Here is a 24,730-nt window from a genome sequence, read left to right as displayed (position 1 = left end):
GGGGATTGTGGTCTTCCCCTGTGCCCGGGGAAAAGAAACCATTTGGTGAACACATTACATTGCATCTGCCGCAAGAGACTTCTATTTTCCTGAATAAACTTGACTATTCTCTTCAGTACCCGATCTGGTGTCCTGTAACAAGACCCTGATATATGTGGCGTTGACTTTGCGGTCATGGTGCCAGAGCAGATATATTAGTCTGGATGGCTGCAGATCCATATCATGCAGTGGAAAAATACCTGGCAAAACTGCTGCTTTTCGTAACTTGGAAGTCAGACCATGTGACTCTGGAGCTCGTAGGTGAAAAATAGCATGCGTTGGTTGTTATTGGCTGCTGTTGACAACATAATAGAAGAAAAAGAGGATATCAGGAAATAATTAACTGGTTTTTAAGCAAAGGCGAGAAGAAAAAGCAACTGCTTCTAGAGCTCCCTTCTCGTAGCAATTTCTGTATTAGTCAAGGTAAGTAATGATTGCTGGTATAACAAACAATCCCTAAAAGCTCAGCGGCTTCACGTATGGACATTTATGTCTCACTCACAAAAAAGTCCAATGTGGATATTCCCGGTTGGGCAGCTGTTCTGGGCTGCTCTTCTCTAAGCAGTGATTCAGGAATCCATATTCTTTCCCTGTAATGGCTCCAGGCATGGGGGACATCAAGACCGCCCTGGCATTATCTAGCCAGAAGATGGAGAGACAGGGAGGGACAGAGACAGAGAGACAGAGACAGAACGGAGAAACTATCACAGTCTTCACCGAACCCCCATGTGACACATATCTCTTGAATTTCAGCTCAGACTCCCCTGATGAGAACTGGTCACATGGTCCCACATCACCACAAGAGAGGCTGGGAAATACAGTCTCCTGCTGACATCCCAGAAACACCTCTACCTGGCAGAAGGGGAGGATGAATCTTCATTGGCCAGTTAGCCACCTCTGGCACAGGACTGGGACGTTTCTTTCGTTTGTTTGCTGCTTTGTACTTTCTTCCCCCCTTGTTAACAATATAGCTTTGTGCTCTTTCCAACTTCTCTTTTTCTTTTGACATGCACTTTCTTTTGTCTTTTGTTTGCTCTTACCTTCCCCTCTTATTTTCCCGTTAATGATAACGAATCGTGGCATTCCACTCTGAGAAATTTCTAAGCGTAAGGTCAGGAACAAAAAGTGGAGCTGCTATCTTGTCTGAATTGAGAAAGGAAGTCATTCCTGTGCCTTTTCTCCCAACTCAAGTCCCCTCTTATCCTCACTGTGGGAAGTGACGCAGCGGCAGGAAGGGGCGGTCCAAAAACCGTCACAGAGCCAACAAAGTATCTGCGAGTTTGGTGATGCTTTTCAGACTTCCTTGTTCCATGTTCTTCGGGTTGTTTCAGGTTTTGTACTAGCTTCAGGGTAAAAGCTTTGTTTTTCTCTTTATTCAGTTATTAATGGAGACTACCTGTCACTGCTGGAGGAAAGTGGCATGTGTGATCTAGACGGTTTTCAATAACTGTTTTCAATAACATGACTCTAGAGGGGTTTCTTTCAGTCACTGATGCAACTTTTATCCATTTTCAGCTTTAAGGAAGAAATAAACAAACATTTTCGAAAATGGGAAACGTAAATATTTATAATGTGGCAAAAGCCAGACGCCTCCGTGAAAGGTAACCAGCACGGGTCACTAATGCTTCCTTACAATCTACCTGGCTCTGTGCTTTATGTGGGCCGGGGGTGGGGGTGGGGGTGGGGGGTTTAGGACAGAAAAATAAGGCTGCGGTTCCTATCCCAATAGTTCCCGTCCTTTGGAATACCCCCCAATGTAATGAGTTGGGATTGGTCTGCTCAGAAATTGGAGTTTTCTAACTTCAGTTGGAATCCATGTTGAGCAAGACTCGATTCTCAAATCTGTGTCATTATGTGGCAAAGAGTCCCTGTAAAGTCGTGGCCTCACAGCATCTTTCTATTTCTGTGTTTGCTCTCTTTTCTGGTGAGGTAGCTGCCATGAAACTAGAGCCCTGGGGTCCTAACAAGCTCCTAGAGGCACTTTTGACTATAAGTGAGCTATTCGGTATATTTGGGGCAGCAAAAATAATAACAATACCAACATGCTTTTACATCTTTGCCAGATAATGTTCAACCACTGTCACGTTATGAAGCAGGTATGATTATTGTCATCCTTATTTTATAGATGAAGAAACTGAGGCCTGGAGAAATTAAGTCACTTCTTGAGGAGATACAGTTATTGATTGTTACTTCAAGAACTTCAACTTGATTCTGTTCGACGGCAAAGCCAATAGCTTAACCACTGTTACCAGTCTATTTCCATAAAACCAACCCAAAGAATTAGCATAATGGCCATGGGAACTGGACAGGACAATCATCAGAAAATAAAGGCAAAAATGCAAACTTCCATAGAAATGAATCGTATCAACAATAATTATCAACATTTCTTGAACACTTGCTATATGCCAGACGCGGTTCAGAAACCTTTATGCGGATTAACTCATGGAATCTTCACAACAATCCTAAGAGATGAGTTATTTATTATTATCATCCTAATTTTTCTTTTTTTGCAGAAACTGAAGCACAGAGTTACTAAATTACAGGATCACACAACTAGCAATTGCAAGACGTAGAGGAGTTGGAATAAAAGCGTAACGAACCTATTTGTCCTCCATGGAGGTAAGAATGGACAAACTGGAAAAATAACTTTTGAAAGTTCTTGAGCATAGCTTACCTTCTGTGACTCACTCACACCGTCCGAACCATCCTTTGGGCAACTCGGATCCCAAGTTCTGGTCCAACCTCTTCCTTCCACCTGAACTGGGAAGTTTTGGATGATGGCCGTGTATCCTCATACACGAGCGACCCGCATCCCTCCCTCACCGGACCAGGAGGGTTCCGATGCCAAGGAGCTCTTCTGTCCTATTGAAAGCAAAGAATGGTTGCCTCTGAAATATGTACAAAGAGCAAGCAAATTTAGTCAGTTTATGCAAAACACAAAATGGCATCTGCCGTCTGGAAAAATACACCAAAGCCATGAGCCGTCAAGCCCCTTTGGCATGTAAAAATCAACACTTTTTTTTAAGTCTGAAAGGTCCATGTGAACTCCCAGTTTCATTAAATATAATTCTCTCTTCCCCATTCCTGCCACCAGCCGACCGCTCTCCCAGCACATGCACTACTCCCCCTCCCCCCAGTTAAAATATACATACATACATACATACATACACACATATTTTCCCCCTTCTCAGAAGTACAAAGATCATTGAGAAGGTGGCCTTGACAACAGAGGGCTTTTAAAGGGAAGATGAAAAAAATCATTCATAATTACCTTCTTTTTTACATTTAAAATGATTGTTTTTTACATTTACATTTAAAATGATTTTTTACATTTAAAATGATTACAAATACACTTGCTTTGGCATTGTGTATGTCTACACGTCTTGACGCTAGTTTTTCAATGACATTCCAGAGGCCCCCAGATTGTGGGTTGATGTTGCTGCTGTCTTTATGATCACAAACTCGTGATATTGCCTCCATCTGCACTCACTTCAAGGATTTCCAACCAGATGGGAACAAGGAAGGCTGAGCTCAGGCTTTGCCTCGGTTTTGGGTAGAGCAGGCAGGGCACCCAGGCAGAAATGCATCCATCACATAGTGGGGAAAAGAGGCTGGTGATGCCTACTTAAGAGTTGGGGTTAAACGGACAGGAACTGAGACTGGGAAAATCGCTGGTGAAGTGTAAGGGGGAAGCTGATCACACCAAACGGACTGAAAAGGGACAGAATCGTGGCTGAGGACGAAGTTAGCTACAGGCTTGGAATCAAGGAGGCTGGAGCATGGTCAGAAACAGAGCAAGAACATTGACGAACGTGTATGTAACCGCAACTAGATGCAGGAAGTGATTCCCCATGGTCCAGCTACTTCACACACATCAGATCATTGTCACAACAGCTTTTTGAGGGAGGTACTTGACATACGAGAAAACTAGGGTCCAGAGAGGTTAGGTCACACGGCTGGTGACAGTGTCTACATTTAAAGATGGGTGGTCCGATTTCAGTCTGCCCTGTTTTACTGCCTACTATATACATATAAATAAATAAATGAATGAATGAATGAATGAATAAATAAATAAATAAATATCTTAAACAAAACAGACATACACCATAGGACTATCAATTTTCTCCTGCTAGTAGAAAAACAGGTAACTCTTATTTAATGTATTGATCTGTATTTCCCTATTCTCTATTTTATAATGAAAATATTTCAAAGATTGGTGGGAAAAGAAGATAAAACATGCTTAATGAAGGAAAGAGGCTAAAATTTGGTGAATGAAGGAAACATGTTTTCTCAGGAACAGAGGAGCGTAGAAGGCTGGACGCCGGTATGAGGCATGAGCGGCAGCCGGGACTGGTCCCAGTGCTGTTCGGATCAGAGTTCATTGTGACTTGTTATCTGCAACCATTCAGCTCTTCCTGGGCCGGTGCCCTTCCAAGGCTGAGGATGATTCCCAGGGTCAGGCTTTTGAGGGTAAGAGAGGGGCTTGTTGGGGGCAGGGAAGATGTGCTGGGAACAGTTTGCATCTCCAGGGCTGACCTGATCAGAGCCTCAGACTTTCCCTTTTCTTCTTAGTCAGCACCATTTGCGCATGTGTGTTTCGTCCCTGGCTGCTTCATTCAGTCCTCTCCACCCTCATTCGAAAGTGCCTGGTGACAGGTTATTTTTCAGTTGTGTTAAAATGAATGCTCTGTTGATCATCTCTTTACTCTTTTAGACTTAGGGAGACATGGTGATGTTTCCTAAAAGTTGGTGTGTTATGTGTAACCTGCTCTAGCAGTAAGAGGCATAGCCTGGAGTCTATCAGACCTCACAATTAAAATCCCAGCTCTGCTACTTATCAGCTGTGGGACCATGGACAATTTATTTAGCTACTTTGATCCTCAGTTTCCTCATCTGTAAAATGCAAAATGCAAGATGAAGAGTTAGACTGGCTAAGTAAATAGTAATAATAATGATTTTTATTATTTATATACTTATAAATAATTCTTCATAATAATAATTTATTATTATTATTATTATTTCTATCATCAGCAACAGTGGTAACATTAGATTCTATCACGGTAGAAGAACCATTCCTGCCACTTCTGGGGAGTTGCCAAGTCGCTACAGAAAGGACGTGACAATGGACTCCAATATATTATTGAAATGACATTCTCCAACTCCAGGGGCTGAAGAGCTTGTTGCTATCACAGAACCCCCTTTAGGCCAGTCTTTTGAGTGTCACTTACACCAGTTTGGAAGTAATCTGCTTGCTCGCCCTTCCAGCAAAGGATGTCATGATCAGCTAATGGAAAGTGACAAGAAGGGATATAATGAATGAGAGGGAGTTAAAGATTGGGATAAAAAAAAAAAAAAAGAGCCTTGTTCTTTTGGGGAATGCACAATGCTAAGCATACCATGTTAAATCGTGCGTGTCAAATAATGGACTAATTAAGAATCTTCACCCATTTTTTTTCACATCTCATTTTTGTTGTCCTTTCGTAGATGTATTTTCAAATTAGCTCTTAGCTCTTTAAATAAGTACCAAGGGGAAAGAAAAAGAAAGAGAGAGAGAGAGAAAAAAAAGCTTGTCTATCAGAGAAGCAAAAGATAAATGTAAAAGGAAATGCGCCAGGGATGGAGATGAGAGCTTTGCAGGATATGCTGGGAAGTTTTATAATCAGAGCGGCAACTTCTTGAATAATGGAATTTAATAACATATAATAAACTATGATCTGGGAGAACTCTGATTCAATCCCACTAATTGTTTGAGCCAGTGAAATGAAGGCAAAGTTTATCATGCCAACGTGCTGCTAATGCCACTGAACACCGCGGGGGACAGACAATTGTTCCCAGCTGCCTACCCCCTCACACCCAGAGGGCACATGGTCCCTGCCCTCCAAACACCAGGCTGAATCCCCAACTTGCAGTGGCAGACCTAGTTCTAGGACTTTAAAGTCACAGAAATGTAATTTTTGCAATCAACAAACTATTGTATGAAGCTGAGAACAGAGGGGTAACTAGATTCAAAGCCTCCAATTAGGTTATAAAAACTAATAACCAATATGCTTTCATGCTAATGCCAAAAAGTACAAAAACCTATAATAAATCTAATTGAGCACACGATCATAAGCACTGTTTTTCTACCTACATAGTTCTGCTATATTAAGGTATACTCCAAATAAACACGTTTTTTTTTCATTGTTATTGAAAAGGGTGCCTTTTTTTTTTCTTTTTAATTTGGATCATTTTACCAACGTCAAAAAATGCAGATGTATAATTGAGAAAAAATTATTTTCTCTGTCATTACTCATTGATTATATTTCAGCATAAAAATGAAGGAATTGAAGCAATTATCTGGATAATTCGTATCTCCCCCAAAAGATTAGAGATTTCTAATAAAAAAAAAACATATTGTGTTTGCCTAAATTACTCGGGTAATAGCCTTAGTTTTCACTTTATGAGAGTGGACCTGTCTATTGATGAAAAGTCTTTTGTAATCATTTAGAAGGGTTTTTTTTTTTTAGTTTTTTTCTGACAATTAAGTGTATGATTTCTTTGTACCTAAACTTTGTACCTCAAAAGTACAATCTAAAATTCTACAGCACATTTTGCAAAGCAGGTACAGTCTAAAATTCTACAGCATATTTTGCAAAGCAGCTACGGTAAATTACAAAACCTAAAAAGAAATGTGAAGAATGGGTATTAACTTCCCTTTCCCAACGAGGTCCATGAAATCTTGGTTACTTTTGGGAATCAAAGAGGGAGTGAAATACCTCTGTAAACTGGTAGTCTAAAAACAGGAAAATTAGTCTTGTGCCACAGCTATGAGCAGCTAATAAAGAAAACACGGGTAGAAGAGATTAAGGTTCAAATCAAGGTCAGAAGAGAGACTGGTTGAGGAAAACTGCCATGTTCCATTGCATGGCAGTTTGAGTGAGACAGTTTCCCCCTGAATCAGTCTGAGGTTGAAAAATTACACTGTTGGGGTTAATAAAGAAGCTGGGCATTTGTTTGGACTGAGATTCCAATTAAAATGTTATTTGGGGGCAGTCAGAGCTAATGTCTTGCTTAGAGGTAAACTGAACTGCCTTTTCAGAGGTTGAAAAAGAAGAAGAAGGAGGAGGAGGAGGAGAAGGAGGAGGAGGAGGGGAAGAGGAAGAAGAAAGAATAAGAAAGACCACCTAATCTGTCAAAGACCCTGAATAACTGGCAGAAAGAATTGTGTTTGCTGGGCCTGTGCCCAACTCAGCAGTGAGCATTCTTGAGGGTTTTGTGACATCATCCAAGGCAGCTGAGGTTTTAGGAGTTTTTGATTGTTGCACTGGGTAAGGAATCTAGTGTTCAGCTTAGCCTTCTTTGAGACAAAGAAAAAAAATCTGGGTGGTGTAATATGCCAAGGTTTGGGTTGGGTTTTTTGTTTTGTTTTTTTGTTGTTTTTTTTTTTAATGCCACAAAAGGGAATCAAGAATTCCGGGTCTCAGTCTGACGATTCTAGCCCAGAAACAAAAATTGATGAATACAGTTAATTGAATTTCTCAGTCCATACCAATTTGCCCACAGTTAAACAAAACCACCAAAGTTTGCTTTCATTTCACTTCTTAAGGGTAAGTGAAAATCCACCCTGAATAAGCTCCTTCTTCTCTATAGTCACTCCTATATTCCACAGAGATTCATTAAATATGTTTACTCTGGCCAGCATCAGGCATACCTTGGTCAACAAAGCAGACACATTTTCCAGCCTTTATGAGGCTTATTGCTGGAGGGAAGGTAGAGCCGTCAATACGTAAAAAGATAAGTAAATATATAATTACAAACTGATAAGATTGAAGGAAACCGCGTGAAGCTGGAAATATATTCCATTTCTTTCCGATCTTATTCTTACCCAAACCCCTGAGCAGCAACTATCGGAAGGCCTCTGATTAGGGCATGGGGTGGTTGGGGAAGCTGGTTAATGGCAGATACAAACTATGTGATTTTCTGCTGGGGATTCTGAGATCTGGTTGTGGAGATAAACAGTGTGATACACAGAAAGGGGTGGGACAGACAAAACAGCAGGGATTGGAGCCAAAGTGAACTTAAGAGTATGGACTTTGATCGGCTTTTTTGGTCCAAAGAGTGATACAAACAAAGCAATGAATTCCTATAACAGTGCAAAACCAGAAGAGGCCCCCAGGGCAGGGAAAGATGCTGTTTCACGGGAGTTGTGGGGCCAGCACAAAAGAAAAGGTACGCTAGGGTCCACAGAAGAGAATCCGAACCATTCTTTTGCTCATTTCCTTCGTGCTGTGCAAATTTTCTTTAACCAAGACTATAGAGAACGAACCCAATTTGTCTGAATCTCAATTCAAACTCAGCCCCGCGGTCCAGCTCTGTCATTCAAATTAAGAAAAAAATTGCGAAAGTATGAATTCCCCTCTCCTCTTCCCACCCCCTCGGCTCCTCCAAAATTAAAACAAACTAAAGCTAACAGAATGTTTGGTCTTCAGAATATTCTTTAAGAAGACAAGATTGGTTGAAAGACAAGTGGTAGACAGTGCCTTAAGCCTGAGCCACACAGAGGGACCATGCGAAATGGGAAGATAACACTTTGAAAGGAAAATGCCAAACATGAGATCACAGCAGTGGGAACAAGGCAACCAGCAAGCTGAGAAGTGACACGACATCATGGGTGCTACGTCTGTCCAAGTTGTGGCAAAATCTGCCAAGTCCAGATTGACTTCATTAGTCACTTAGATGCACAGAGATCACAGAAAAAACTCTCCTCCTCCTCATAGGCATAGTTGATCATTATATAAATAGAAACTGATTAGAACATCAAGATTTCTCCAAAGCATAAATATTTCATTCACCAACCAGTTGCTATTTGGCCTGTGGTGGTTAAGAAGAAAGTGTGCAAGGCTACCACACAAAAGTTATGACTATCGTAGACTTTAACAGGGACATAGGTTTGACGTGGATTCCCATTGGATGTAGGGTAAACACGCAGACTACACTGTCCCAGATACAGTCAGGGAACTTGGGGAGAAGCAAGCACCACTGCATTAGCCTAATTCAACCCTTCATTCCTTCAGGCTTACTTGAACCAAGATGATTCTCAATGAGCAAATATTTGCAAGGTCCTTTTTGGATGCCAGACATTGTGTTGGGCATTGGGAATTCTACACTGAACCAGACAACCACAAGCCTTCCCTCTTTTAATTCCCAACTTATCTTCAAGCCCTCTCCATCCCCTTACCCAGCTTCACTATTTTCCAGAGTGTTTATATCACTGACATTATATCCCATCCTCATGTGCTTCTTGCTTGTTGCCTCACTTACAAGCTCCAAGGGCTGAGACTTTGTCTTCCTGTGTGGTATTCCCAACATCTAGGCCATTCTCTGAAGGCCTCAGAGAGTATTTGTTGGGTGAATAAGGTCTGTGCTCAAATAACTTATTTCACTTAGGGTAAGCAGAAGAAAAGAAAACCATAGGTGATGTGAGCTGGTATCATTAGATCATCTAACCTAGGAAATGAGGGAGGCCTTTCCTGAGCGAATGACTTTTAAGTGGGACCCTAACTAAAGAGAGGAGTTTGTCTGGAGAAGGGATTGGGGAGGCCTTTCAAACAAAGGCAGCAACACGATAAAGGTACCAGCAGTGCTGAGGTAACAGGAGAAAAGCCAGTGACGTGGAGACGTGGGGAGAATGGGGAGTTCCAGGAGGTGAGGCAGGAGCCCAGGACAGAAGCCAGATGATGAAAAGTCTCGTGGCACACATTCAGGACCTTGGACTTTATCCTAAGAGCAATATGAAGAGTTTTAGGCAGTGACACGATCACAACTCTCAATTCACGAATCTCTTCAATAAGCACACAAGCAAGCACTTAAATCTGAGCACTCTGAAACTGACTGGGCTTCAGAAAGGACTGGAAAATTTCAGCATGTGGAGAAGAGGGAAGTATAAAGACCTAGCCACGTTCACTGAGGGTATATCAGAGGCGCCACATTAGAACAGGCAACAGCAAACAGATGGGCTTCTTGGTTTCTGAAGAGGCCGCGATCCAGCTACAGAAAGGCAAGGAACACCCGTGGGAAAACTTAGAGGAAACTGAGAAATCACAGATGAACAAATCTGTCTGTCTCTTTCCTGTTTTGAGGCCATCACTGCCCCACAAGCCCCTTCCTGGTCGGGCAAGACCGACTTTTGCTGGCTCTTCCTCCTTCAGGCCGCCCCTGGTGCTCTGGACTCCAGCAGTAAGAGACCAGCTCAGGCCCGCCACGCACAGAAGTGTGCCTCCTCCACGCCTCGCAGGAGCCACCTGTCATTCTATCTCTCGCTCCATCCTCATGGTGTCTCCTGACGAACTGCTGGTCTTTTGCCCAGAACCCAGCACTAGGGCATGATACCTGGTCAGTGCCCAACAAATATTTGCTGGATTAATATTAGAGAGTGTGCTAAGGTGTCACTTTATCATACCTTTCTAGCAGACATTTATGCAGTGTCGAGTTTGTGCACGGTGTCGAGGCCTCTTCATGCAATCTCACTTAACCTTCAATCTCAGAAGGCAGGTATCACTATTCCCAGTTTGCAGACAAGGAAACTAAGGCTCAGGGGGATACAGTGACTTGCTTAGGATTCCGCTCCCTTTGCAACGGGGACACACGCTTCTGTTCCTCTCCTGAGCCCATGGTCCGATGAATTAACGCTTTTGCTTAACTTTTCCCTGAAGGCTTCCTTGCTACTCCCAGCTTCTGTGAAATAAGCCTCAGGGCTCCTAAAGTATTTTGTGTCAACATGTATCCAGAACTATCCGACCCGATGCCTTCCCAAGCACACTGTGAAAGCCTCAGATGGGTCTTCTTTATCATCAGTGCTGAGTATGGTGTGTGGCACATGATATGGGCACAGGTTAATATTCGTTCAAGAACGAACGGATGGACGAATCGACCCTAAGGCGATCTAATGTAAATTCTAAATTCGTCCTTCAAGGAGCTCATCAAGAAAATGCAGTGCACACAAATCCTGACAGATGAATTGAAAAAACGCTCATTCGTGTCAACAAGCATCCAACGCCACTTATCCTTTCCTCTGCTTCCACCCATCACGATGTTCCTTGACGTACTGGTTCCTCTGGCAAATGGACAATCTGGTTTATTTTCAGAATTAGAGATACCAACATTGTACCGTTATGTAAAGGGAGAAAAGGGAGCCATGAAGACATTTGTATGACTACACATGAGTCATGGGTCCATGCACAAGCTGAGAGGACACAAAGCTGAGGAGCAAGCAGAAAAGGGAATTATTCACTGCCACCTGATTTTCCCTCAGAAGTACTGAAAGGCTACTCTTCGTTTAAAAAATAAGGGAGATGAGCAATATTGCTTTTTAAACTTGGAATATATCCCATAGAAATACTTAACGCAGACATCCAAAAGCTGAAATATCCCAAACCAACCACAGCTCAGAAGTTGGAATCTCCCTGACAAGATTACTATACTAGAAACAACATGTTTATTGGCTCATAAAAGACATGTCACCTAACAATTCATAACAGGGGGCCTGAAGGAAATAACTCACCCATTGCGAAGTCAATGTTCAAATCAATATCCCTTGGGGAGAAAAATATTGCTCATTGATGGAGATTGATTTTTCTTTTTCTTAAGAAACTCTCGAGGGGTAAACATCTTTTTCATAGTGAGTGTAACGAAACGTGCCAATGTCAAGGTCTACATTTCCCTATCCTCATTAGTATGATACTCACAAATTATTAGTGTAATTATAAATGCCTTTCAACCTGTTGAAAAATAGATTCCAGTTTCATTTTTTTTAAATCTCATTTTAATATCCAAGCAACATGACCACACAGACAGCATGATGTATGTCCTCTGCTTTACTTACCAGCCCTCTTATAGGTGAGATACTTTTTCCTATTTTAAAATAATCAAAAGTTAACATAAAGCCCAAGAAAACTGGATCTCAGGTTTACCTAGATCCCAGGTTTACCTACAAATTTAATGACTAGTTTAAAAAAAAATTCTCACTGTTTTTCTTCTTATCTTTCCCATTCCCACTTGTATCCCCAAATGATTGTCATAACATTGAATGTAACCACTTACCACCTTGATGAAAGCAAGAAGTTTTAATAGGCAAAGAGAAAAAGACGGCTGGCCCTAGCCGGTTTTATATTTAACATGTTGTTTCAGGCCGATGAATCTTCTAGACTTATGTATAAGGCTGTGGTAGATTATGTTGTTTAATTCTTAGATTGTCTTCTTAGGCCAAATGTGTGACCAAAAGAAAGCTTGCCTTCTGCCCTTTTGAAACTCACAAGTTGCATAAGAAAGGACAGATGGATGATGTGGGGAAAAAAGAAATGTCATTCAATTAATGTTTGTTGAAAAGGGTGTCACAGATCATTGGCGGAACTTCCACTCATTGGCAATTCCCCCAAGCAGCCAAAGATTAATTGAGCACCCAGACTACTGAGTCCTATTAGGAGAGAAGAACAATGTGTTGGTGATCACGGAGGCTGAGCTGTGGAACCAACGGAAGTGTAAATGGATGCATCATCTTTGACATGAAGGAATAACACCCTTGTGACACCTTCGTAGACAAACGTTCAATCTTTGTTGTTTTTCTCCCAGCATGGAGATGGAACCACATCGAGCCACACTCTTGCACCCCACTCCCCCTGTGTCTAAAAGAACCTGTTTTTCAAATGGCTTGAGCAGACAAAATTAGGGGAAAAGTTCATAGACTGGCATCCTGTCGTGACCCACAGCTTGATCTTAGGAGAAATTCAAACCACACTTAATATACTGATTTTTCTCATCTAATAGTATAACTACAAGCACATATCATAATACACTAAATGCTGTACAGAATAACAAAGCAAAGCAAAACCAAAAAATGGAAATTAGAACCATTTAAGAATTAAGCCCCTTACTAAAAATTTGCTTCCGTAGGAAGTGAAAAGAACCTGGCCTGCCAGAAGCACCAAAATCAGTATTTATTTGTCGTTTAATTTTCTACTTACTTAAAATTTGAAAATTATTCTCCTGCTTTGGTAGGGCTATGCGGCTGCTTATCACTTAAAGTGCATCTCTGCTTTTACCACAAATTGAAGACACACTGACCTTGAGAGACAAGGAACAGAAATATCTATAGGCACTGGGAAGAAACTACAATGATGGGAAAAGCAGGAAAAAAAAAAAGATACAGTCCTCTAGGAAGACTAAGGGAGTAACGATCAGAACACATCTGGGATTTGGTTCAAACTGACCTGGAACCAGAATGGATCTCCAAGCTGTTCTGTCTGACACACGTGCGTGCGCGCGCGCGCACACACACACACACACACACACACACACACATTTCCCAAAGTGAAATCTGCAGATGTTATCCAAAGGAGTGAGCCTAAGAAAAGATTTCACTGGCAGGTACCGGCATCATTTTGCCCCTCATGGGGATCCACGAGTGGGGTCTATCGGAAGGTTCTACCTAAGCATCCCACTAAAGCAGGGATCTGAAGGTGTCAGCAGGATTTGGCCGACTGGCCCATTCATGGAACTTCGGTTAATTATTGACTGATTAGGGATTTACCTTATCTTTCCATCGGCAGCTGGCTCAAGACTTAACGGTAAGCAATTTAGAGCCAGGGTGAACCTACCCACGTGTTTTGTTTTTTCTTTTAAATTCTCCTTTGGGTCACTTTAGCATGTCTTTCCCTACAATTCACGTTCAGGTCAGAACAGCCAGTTGGTACGGCACTGGGGAGTCTGCAAAAGGACTGGAAATGAGAGGAGTCTGGTTTATGGTGAGGAGTGTCCAGAGGCAAAGGCCCAGAGGACCTGTAGCCTTTTGCAAGACTTTACTTATTGGTCCAGGTTCCCCCTGCCTCCCCCCGCCACACACACACCCATTAAGTCCCTGGGAGAGAAGCCATGACTTTTTGTCTCTAAAAGTGATTGGGATGCTCTGGTCCTGGATGAGAAGGAGCAGTCCCCCACCCCCACCCCACCCCCCTCCCACTCTGCAAGGCAGCCTCTCTGCCGAAGGCCTCTTGGCAAAGCCAGGGAATCAGCCCAGGCAGCTGAGACCCAGCTGCCCCAGATAAGAGGTGGCCCGTGTTAATGTACAGGCTTCCTCTGCACCTCAGCAGGGCCTTCCTTTTCTAAACAGTCTCCCTTTAATGTTGGCGAATGTTGTTTTTCCATTGACTCAACATCTCGCCTCTGGTGGTAAGCCAGTGGGGAAAGTTGGAGCGGGGGAGGGAGGAGGAACGGGGGAGAGGGTGATGCCAAAGCAAGAGGGAGAGGGACTGTCAGCGACATTTCCAAACAAGCCAGACACCTGCTTTGGAAAGACAGTGACCGAGCCTAAAATTCTTGCCTTCCTCTTGATTTAGATCGGCCTTTTGTTCCCTGCCTGTCTGTGATGGGCCCTGGGGCTTCCCGGTCCCCAGGACACTGCCCACTTCAGCTGCAGTCACTGCTATAACATGGACACCACTGGGAGGGATTCACAACTTTTCTCGAGGAATGTAACAGTCTTAGCCGAAGGAAAGAAACACTAAGAGAGCTACCGGGGTACACTGAGGAGGGAAAAGAAATTCTAAGGAAGAAATGAAAGAGAAGATGCAAAGAAAGCAGGTGACAGGAAGGAAATTAGGAAAGATAAGAGGAGAAAGGGAAAGTGAGGGAAAAAAAAACCCAGAAGCATGGAAATGAAAGTCAAACAGGAGGAAAAAAAAAAAAAAACCAGAAGCACGGAAATGAAAGTCAAACAGGAGAGAACAGAAGGTGCAAACAAAAAAGGAAAAGGAGAAAGGGGAGAGGAGAAGGTCGAAACATCTGAAATGAGAGTGTTCCCCCAGAAACTCGGGTTTTCAAGTCACAGGACAGAAGCTGGGTTGGGGATGGAGAGCAGTCCCCTCCGGGGCTTCTCTGGGCAACTCGAGGTCAAAGGGCATCTTCAAAACCAAATCTTGATTAGAGCCAGCTAAATGTTTTGACTTGAAGGAGACACGAAGGATTAAAAAGCAAAATAGAGCAGCATGGGTAAGAAAGAAACAGGAAAAGAAAGAAAATTAAAAAAAAAAAAAAAACCTCACGGGAGACACAAAGGGAAGGATAGAAAACACTTCTGAATCAGCTAGTCATCTACTAACAGGCTGCAAAGATTTCCAATGACAAGTTGTCACATTAGTTTAGTGAAACTGAAGCAGTACTTATCCCCTTTCCTGTGCTTAATCTCTCCCTGCGTGCCACAAAAACATGCTACCACGTTTAATAGGATTAGTTTCGTTCACTTTCTCCCCCCACCCCTTTTATTTTTTACAATTCTATTTTCAGCAATACAGGGATCCTTGAATTCATCGACTTCCTGCAGTGCACAGCAAAACCTGGCATGCATGGATTTTTACCCTTTTAAAGACTCTATTTGAATCTGAAGAATGTAATTTGACTATTTTGTACCTTTTCTCCCCAATGAATTACTTTCTCCTCCTGGAAATCTCCAGAGCTTAGAGGGTGGGGGAGGGGTCGCCGGTGGCAAAAGGGTCCAGACAGAACCCGGGCTAGGAAAAAAGCTGAAGGAGCCCAATCTTGCAGAGGTTACGTGCCCTGGGAGAGACTGTTCTGGTTCTGACCGCAGGCAGACCGGGCGTCACTGCTGACTGCTACTTACAGGTTCTGTGGCCTTGAGCAAGTGGTGAAAGCTTCCACAGTCTCAGTTTACTCATCCATACAGTGGGGATAATTCCTATCAGGGCTGCTGAGACAACTACGCTTAATAGACTTTGTTTCTTCACTTCTGAGATTCCTGTTTTCTCATATTTTATTACGTTCCTGAAATCAGTATGTTTTACCACCTATTGTGCATTTAAGGTCACTGTGTTTTCCTTCTCTCTCATCTTTACATTGTCAGTGCATCTTCTAATCCATGGCATTTTAGAATTAAGAAAATGGCAGTGCTGGGTATAAAGCATCTGGCACAGTTATGGCACTGGAAGTGCTCAATAAATGCCGACCTGCCTATCATCGTTTCTCACTTCGTCTGTTTGCCTCCTTCTGAAGTCTCACAGAAAGACCACTGGGATACCGAGAGGATTACGTGTGGACGCGTTTGCCCCTCATCCAGATTCTTCTAGGCTTGTGTTCCTAATTGAAGTTTCAGAGGCTCAACTAAATCCCACACATGATAATGATCTCCCCATGTTGGCTAAGACCCCAATGGCTAAGACTCGGCTCCCTCAACAGGGTCACCAACTGCCATTCTTAGCCATGTCTTGCAAACGTTAGCTCTCTGTTGAATTGTGTCATTCCCTTCTCTTTGAGTCCACTTTGGGCTATGGGCCCTCTCTTGCCCTCTGCCTGCTACCCGCCCTCCCCGCCTCAGGCACCACTAGCAGAAGATTAGCATGGAGGAGATGAAGGGGTGAAGGCGTCTTATCTGGGAGGGAAAGAAGAGTGCCCAGGGAGACCTGGGGCTCAGAAGCAACCCTGGGCCTAGAGTGGGGATGGAGGCACTTCAGGGGACGTCCTGCTGGGAGAGGGGGGGAGGGCAGGGCTGGAGGTAGGAGAGGGGAGCAGGGTGCAGGCCTGCCTGTGGGGGGGGGGCATCCCCAGCGGGAGACCCCCCGGATGCCCCACCCAGTGAGGCCGGGCCTCACAGGGGGTCCTAGGCCTTCGGGTCAAGCTGGGACTAGTAAGCCAGCCAGTGGCTTCCTGTCTCAGCGAGACTGGTGAGGGCCTGAGGAAACCTAGTTGCTGCGCCCTTCATCCAGGCTTCAGCAAAGGCCACATGTCGCCTCTGGACCTTTTCTCCTGACTCCCTTTCAGTCCTCCAACCACACTCCCACGTGCCACTTAGCCCCCAGCAAGCCACCTGGTGGGGGAACTGGTGCTCCTCCCCTACCTTTCCGGTCACCCCTAGTACTCCCAGTGGCACTCTCCCCCTAACTCTGCCACCTTGTCGACCTCCACCTATACTCTTTCCTCACCCCCACCCACTCCCCTCCCACCCCCACAGACACTGTCCCCCTACCCATCCCTGGCCCCTCCAAACTCTGTCCCCCCACACATACTCTTTCCCCCCTCAGCCTCTGCCCCCATCTCCCCACCACCTTCTCAAGTGTAGGCCAAAGTGCTGTTTGTACCATGAGGGCCTTTGGGAGTGAAAGGTCAGTCGGTGTCACCTGTCTCCCTACAGCTTGGTCCCAGATGCGGGTTTCTCTGGAGTTGTCTTGGGGTTCTCTGTTTTGTCCCCTAGAGGCCTCTCCCCCAGGTACAGAGAGTAACCAGAAAGCAGGAGCCTTCCATACTTGCCCACAGATATCCACAAACCTTAGGGGGGACAGGCCTCTAGGGGTGATGCATGAGCTCTCCCTCATTCAGGGAATATCTCCTCCCAACCCATGGGTTCATTCACCAGGGATCGGGCCCACAGACACCCCAAGCTGGCAACCTCTCCCTTATCTTGCTCCACGAAACACCCTGATTACGTATCTCGAGCTTTCGGAGGGTCCCAGAGAATACCTTTTTTGGGATGAGTAAATAGCTAGTCAGCTGTCTCCGGTTCTAAAATTGTCAGCCTTCTCGATGTTTCTCTGCTAGTTCAGCCCATTCCATTTCTCTGGCTTTCTTCCCCTCACACGACTGCAGAGTCACAGCCAGGGATAGCACCTTCCTGCCTATCTTTCTTTGCCTTCTCACAGCTGCCTTTGGCTGGGTTCGCTTTTAATTATGTCGGGGCGTGCTTGTGTTCATTGGTTCACTGGAACAGAATTTTATGAAGCGTTGTAGTTTACATAGATTTGGGGAAGTTGTTCATTCAGACATGTAAAAGCAAACGATAGATGATACACATTTGTTTTAGTTTTACCTGGGAATGTTGACCTTTTTTTCCTCCTTGTTGTTCCCTTCTTGAATAGAACTTTTCGTCCTGCGGGTTTCACTGGTCTGATGGGCAGCTTCTGTAGGAAAGGTTTGCCATCTATAAAGCAGGGAAGGTGAAAGGAAAGAAAGAAAGAAAGAAAGAAAGAAAGAAAGAAAGAAAGAGAAAAGCAGACCTCAGATCAGCAAATGATTCCTGTCCGCCTGGATGGACAGTTCTATAGGTGCAAGAGCCCAGAGCCTAGCTTCCAAATGTGCACCAAGTCTATGGTTTATGGCCTTAAAGGTGTGCACACAAGGGCCCAGTGGAGCAGCTATGCATAGGCTGAAATGTGCATACATGAACATATCAAAGGGCAAGTTTAGGTGAAGTTAGTTTCACCGAAATCTTTGGGAGAAAGGGTTCTGCATAAAAGGAGTAGGGATCCCGTGCAACTGTACAGAGCACACATTTGTAGACAAAATAGGCTCATTGAGCACCAATCACATGCTGAACAATTTTACTTACATAACACTCTCTACAACTCCGTAAGTTGGATATTACCCCCACTTAACAGATAAAAAGAACTGAGGCTCACATAGATTAAGCAACACACCTAAGGTCACTGATCAGTAACTGAACAGTAATTGGAAACACAGCATGACCCCCAGAGGCCCAGGTCCTCCCACTGATTTCCCTTGGTGGGGTGGGCCCAGAAATCTTTGTTTTTTAAAAGCTCCCTTGGTGACTCCTGATTATGGGCCACTCTTGGGAACCACTGCTCCACATCAAACCATCCCGCTATCCCTGTTACCAGCCTTGCCTCCGAGCGAGCGGCCTTCTCCACGTTGGATAAAACATTTAAAACATATTTAAATAGCAATTTCGAAAAACTATGCAGCATATGGATTTTCCTTTTGATCTCAAAATGATGACAAACAGACACTTAGATACTTCATAAAAGAAATATCACCAGAAAAAATTATAGAAATCTGGCTTTCAACTCTCTCTTGCTCTAATTTAAACAAAATGCAACTTTCCAGAGTCACGCTCTCTCCCCCCAAATAAATCCAAACTGGGAGCCTCCTTCGCTTTTCCCCCTGTGCCAGGCCTACACCTATTTATCTCGAATCCGCTCCTGAATAAAAGCCTAGCAAGGTGGACAGGAGGGGTAATTTAAGTCCTATCACCCCAAATCACCAAAAATCGAGCACCTCCTCGGAATTCACACCTTGGACTTGAACACCAAGAAAGGAGAAGCTGGGGGTAACGGCCAAATGTCCTTAATTGACAACAGAAAGGGGGTGGACAGGAGGGGAGGCTTCTTCCATCCTTTCAAAGGCCCCCGCCCCTCCTTGGGTCCCTGGGGAGGCCCCCGTCGCCCAGGTGGAGCGCGTCCCCGGGTGCGGGCGCGCCGCCGCCGGAACGGCCCCCGCAGCAACAGGCTGGCGGTGGCGGAGCGGGGACGCGGGGGAAGGGGGGGGAGGGCCGGGGGGATGCGCCGCGGGGCCGCGGGGCCCGGGCGGCGTCGGATGTTCGCTGCCCCGCGCAGCCCGGGGAGCAGGTGGCTGCCCTCTGCTCCCGGCGTGCGCCCCGCGCGGGCCAGCCGAGAGGGGCTCCGGCCCCGGCGGCGGCTCGGGAGGAGGCGGGGGCCGCAGAGCCCGGGCGGGGCGAGCGGGACCCCCGGGGGCCGCGCGGGCGGCAGGGGCGTGCCCTCCGCTCGGGGCTCCCGGCCGCCGCCGCCGCCGCCGCCGCCGCCGCCGCCGCCGCCGCCGCACCTCGCGCTCCGGGTCTCTGGGCCGAGAGGCCGCGACACCTAGCGCGGGGCCGCGGCGAAAAAGGAAGGGCCGGGAGGGAGGAGGGGACCGGGAGGTAGCCGCCGGCCAGGCAGCCCCGCTCGCGCCGGGTTCCAGGAGAGGCGACTCCCACCCTTCCCTCCCAACCCGAAACTTTTCCAGCCCACTGAGGCGTGTTCCTCACGGGTTTCGGCGGCCGGAGTCGCCGTCAGGGAGAGGCTCGGCAAACAAACGCGCCCCCCGACCCACGGGCGGAGGTACACAGGCACACGGGGAGGGACCGGGCCTCGGGGGAGGTGGCTGGGACCGTGAAGGCAGCAGGCGGCCACACAGCCGAAAGGGACTCCCCGCGTGCGAGAAGCAGTGCTTGAAAACCTGCAGAAGCTCGGGAGCCTAGCGGTGCCCGGAGGCTTTGCGTAACTTTGCCCACTGCGCCCCCGCGTGCAGAGGCGTCCCCTCGCACTCACACCCTCACCCCACCCCGCTCCCCCTCAGCCGCGGCCCGAGCCTGCCTTTGTATTTCAGTGACTGGGAAAGATCTGCTAATACTGAGCCAAAGAAGGAGGGATGTAAATTGCGAACATTCCACTCCCGTGTACCCCCCCCCCCCACCCATACCGAGGGACGGCGTCCGGCTCTCCCCGAAAGCGTTCCCTCCGCTTCCCTCTGCCCTTGGGTCTCCAGCTTCTTTACTGTGGACTGAAGAAAGTAAAGCACACCCCGATCGATGCGAATGTTTTTCTGAAAGCACGACCTCTCCAAACCCTGGCCCCCAAAGAACCGGGTGGGGGTTGGAGGGGAAAGCACGTTATTTCGGGGGACAGCAGCACCCCTCGCAAGGCGCGCGCGCGGCCTGGCGGGCGCCTCGCCGGCTTCAGCGCGGCTGGGCGGAGTGGCTGGATTATGTAAGTAACAGCCCTCCATGTGCTCACCACCATCTGTTAATATCTTGATATTGGAAAGTTCGGTGCCTGAGGCAAAGCCAGGGCTGGCGCAGAGCGCCCTGCCTACTCCTTTCTACTGCAGGGCTGGGAAAGCACCTCCCTTCGATTGTTTTCGCCCACTTCCCTAAAATCGAGTAGTAGTGTGCCCCTTCAAGTCACTGACAACCAACCCCGCTCCCCGCAGGTGTGTGTTTGTGGACGAAGGATGATTTTGAGGTCACTTTACTGCAATGAATCCTTTCGATAAATTTATGTTTTTGTGACCCTTCTAGTTTCCTTTAGGCACTGTGGTGGGCTCTTATTTGGGATGGAAGCTTTATTATTTAAAAAAAAAAAAATTTTTTTTTTTTTTACTTTTTCCGCCAGCACTCCGGCCCCAAATTCTTGTAAGGGTTATATTTCAACTTCTTTGGAGCGCTTCGCCTCTGTTTACTTTGAAAGCCGTTGGTTAAACAAACATCACTCGGGAGGCTTCTAAGCAGTGGGGTTCCCAGGAGAGAAACGCTGCAGCTGCTACTTGCTACTGATCTTGTGGCATTTCACTTTCCCCCCCATTCAGAACAAATCCAGGTTGAGCTTGGCGTCGCACTGGGCACCGGGGCTAGGGGGGTGGGGAAGGAGAGAATGGCGGTCAGTCTGCTTTTAGACTGCCGGAAGCAGGCCGGCCTGCACCCTGGAGTTGGTTTTTCTTTCTTTCTCTTCCCTTCTTCAGGGTGGTGCTGGTGGTGCTGGATAGTGGATGGTTTTGTGTGCGTGTCCGTCCAGGCAGGGATCTTCAGCATCTTTCTTCCGAAATCCACGCCCACGTTTGCCTCTCTACTGGATCTGGCTGAAGTTCCCAGAATTGGTTTGCTTAGGATCTGACGATGGTTCATCGTAAGGTTTTAAATTACTTATATGCAACCTTCCCTCCTAGCTTCATCTGAAGGCTTTAAGAACGGGGAAGGGGGGCGGAAACACACCGAGGAAAGGTCAAGGCAAAGTGGGTTTAACCCAGGACCAGATGCACAAGTGACGACTGCAGGAGTTTGACTAAGAACTCGCAGCAGATCCCCCTTCCCATAAATAAGTAAAGGCAGTCTGCATGGATGAGGTTTGTTGGAAAAGCGGTCAGAACTTGTGTTAACTTTTAAGTTACTGGGGTTGTGTTTCCAATGGACAGAGGAAGGAGTTGACCCTAGGCTTGGCCGCTGGTTTCAGAGATGGAGCCAGTATCTAGGCGACTTCTCGTCTCCGACCTGACTGATCACTTCTCCCCTATCAGAAAACAAACCGGGAGTCGCCCGAGATAGGGGGCTCGGGCCTCACGCCTTGCTCTAGAGCGTCCCAAGACCTGGGAGAGCGCCGCAGCTTGGGCAAGAGAGGTTACCAGGAGCCCGGCCTGTAGGGCGCCCCGACAGCAGGGGACAGGACAGGGCTCCGCGTACGTAGCTCACGGAGCTGGGCTTCGGACCGAGCTCGCTTGCCCAGCGTCGCGCGCGCTCCTATTTCAACCAGCAGTTCTTGCGCCCTAATGCGGGCTGCGAACTGCCGCGGCGGAGCGTGGCGAGCTGCGAGCCTCCGCGGCGTTGGCTGGGAGTGGGGGAGCTTCCTTGTCTGCCAGACGGCTTTACCCCGACTTGCACTCAGGCCTGCCTTCCCCCCGAGAGTGACAGAAGGCTTACTGGGGTTCGCGAGGAACTTTTCCTGCCGCCAGTTCCCGGGCGTAGAGTGTGCAAAATGTGCAAACCGAGCGCTAGGTGTAACTAACATAACTTGTGGGCTGAAGTTCAAGCCATTTCCTTGCAGATTCTGAATCTTTTCTCTCCCTCTCGGCTTCCTTTCTTCCCCCTTCTCCCCCTCCTCCTTCCCTGCTCTCTCCTTCCTTTTTTGTAAATGTCAAACTGAGCAGATGGTTTTAAGGTGTGGAGGGCATATATCCTCTACTCCTGCCAGTTTATTTGTGGGCTGGCGCTAACATATGTACAAACTGGGATACTTAAAGAAAATAATAGGACGGAAAGGCAGAAAGGAAGTAGCCTCGATCCATTCACAGAACCCAAATTTCCCGGCTCAATACACCCGCTTACCTCGAAAGGACCCAACCAATAGAAGCATTATTCCACCCTGCATCTAATGGGCATGTTGATAGATTATTTCTGTCCCCAGCCTAAATTGTCACATCTCGATTAAAACACTTGATACAATAGCCGATCACTGGGAGTGCGGGTGATGTGTTTGCCCGCATCTGTGTCGTTTCCGAAATGGTGTGGAGGGAGGGTCTGGGGGCGGCAGAAAGAGAGAAGTGAAGGCTGGGGGATGCTCAAGCAAGCCTCTTTTCTTACCCTCGACACCTACCCTGGCGGGTTTGATTTCTTCTTCTTCTTCTTCTTCTTCTTCTTCTTCTTCTTCTTCTTCTTCTTCTTCTCAATGTTTGAATCCTGTGCCAAAAGTTTCCTACAGAGTATAGTCTCAGGCGTGTTACCATCTCTATTCTTATTCAAAGAGAAGACTTCTTCACAGTGATGAATTTGAGACTGAAATTGTAAACGTCCTAGGAAAGGGGTATATGTGCGTGGCAGAAGATGGTGGTGGTTGTCTGTCTGTGTACTGGTAACACGCCCCGTCCCAACCAACGTCTGCTTGACAGTTGTCCCAAACCTTTGATCTGCTTGAACTCGAGGAACATACAAAAAATACTTGTTCCCATCCTACCTAAAAACTGAGTGTCTAATCGACTAGGTACGAGTATTTCTGCTTCTCAGCCCTTGTAAGTCCTGGCTTTTATAGGATCTTTAGGTCATAAACGCGGTTGCTTTATTAAAAGCCGTTTACTGTGCCCGGTGAAAGACACGTTCTGGCTGCGGCTAGAAATGCCCTTCGCATTTGTAACTTGCAAACCTCCAAGGAGCTCTTTAAGAGCCACGTTATCTAAAGAAATCTCCCTGGTTATTTTTCCTCCAAGAGATGTCTAACCAAAGTGCATTTTCTATAGCTTTACGTTGAAGCCCGAAATTTAAGCGTTTGAAATTTCTTACTTAATAAACTTTAAAGTTGGCTACCCAGGAGCCAAAATTGTGTACTCCAGTATGAAACCTCTCTCTTTGGTCATCGTGGGGTGAGTGAGTTAGTGAGGGATAATTGCGAGGTAATGTTTGCAACATTCCCCCCCCCCCCCCAAAAAAAGGCTGCTGTACCTACAATCAGAAGAACCAAGGGCAGATACTCTTCTTCCTAGTAATTTTGACGGGAGATTAACTGGAACTCAGCCAATACTGGTCTGCTACCAGATGCAGCGGAGCCCAAGTGAAGCCTCTGGCACGTATTATTTAAATCCCAAACCTACCTGTATTTTATTGTCCACTTTGCCTCTAAAAGCAAGCAAGGGTGACATGTATTCTTGATACTGTCTGTGATCATTTAAAATGTGGAACGACCTGCGAGCTTCCCCACTCCCTCCTCCTATACCACTCCACCCCTAAAACCCCACTTTTTCTCCAGTATACTTTTCCGTGCCTTTCTCCACCCAAGTCTGCTCCAAGCTCGGCCACTCGGTGAACTCGATCAGCTGTATCTGGGAAAGGAAGAGAGGGGGTGGGGGGGGGGGGAAAGGACCTGCGTCCAGGACGAGCGAGTGTGAGCCGAGCGCCGCTCGCGCCGTCGCCCGCTTTGCACAGTGCCCGCAGATGGCTCGCTCCGGCCCCGGCGCGGCGATCCAGTCGCCCCGAAGCGGTGGCAGGGCGGGGGCGGGGGTGGGGGCCGGGGATGGAGGCGGGGGAGGGGGAGCGCGGGGCCCCTCTCCCCTCCTCTCCTCCCAGCCCCTCACCCCCCACCCCTTTTATATTTTTTTTTTCCTCCCAAGTTCTCTTGCCTCGCTATCCCCCCTTGAATCCGAAGGCGCCTCGCGATTGGGTGCTGGGGCCGGGTACGTCAGTCAGACTGTGACGTGCAGTCTTCCTGTTTCCTTCAGCTGTGTCTTAAAGTAAATCTTGTTGTGGAGCGGAGCCCTCAGCTGAGGGAGCGCTCTGAAATAATACACCATTGCAGCCGGGGAAGCGCAGCGGCGCAAAAGAGCTCTCGCCGGGCCGCCCGCTCCCTCTCCGCTCGGCTCCTCTCCGCGGCTCCTCTCTTCTTCC

The 24,730-nt window shown here is 46.7% G+C and overlaps 1 protein-coding gene across 10 annotated transcripts in view; it reads right to left on the bottom strand.

The window, feature by feature from the left end:
• The window catches only part of LOC144614886 (uncharacterized), a 171,944-nt gene that overhangs the window by 146,942 nt on the left and 272 nt on the right, over window positions 1-24,730 (bottom strand). For 7 of the 10 annotated variants that reach the window (XR_013553153.2, XR_013553157.2, XR_013553154.2 and 4 more), the window contains exons 2-4: window positions 17,885-17,995; window positions 17,539-17,776; window positions 2,714-2,901 (exon numbers count right to left, since the gene is read on the bottom strand). The gene's annotated coding sequence lies outside the window, so the exon portion shown is untranslated. Of the gene's footprint in view, window positions 1-59; window positions 335-2,713; window positions 2,902-17,538; window positions 17,777-17,884; window positions 17,996-24,209; window positions 24,571-24,730 lie in introns of those variants that run through there. The other 3 variants (XR_013553155.2, XR_013553159.2, XR_013553160.2) reach the window with 3 other exon arrangements.

The sequence above is a fragment of the Panthera onca genome, chromosome F1, assembly GCF_046562875.1.
Source record: "Panthera onca isolate mPanOnc1 chromosome F1, mPanOnc1 haplotype 2, whole genome shotgun sequence".
Lineage (NCBI taxonomy): Eukaryota > Metazoa > Chordata > Mammalia > Carnivora > Felidae > Panthera > Panthera onca.
This window is presented reverse-complemented; position numbering and strand designations above follow the sequence as displayed.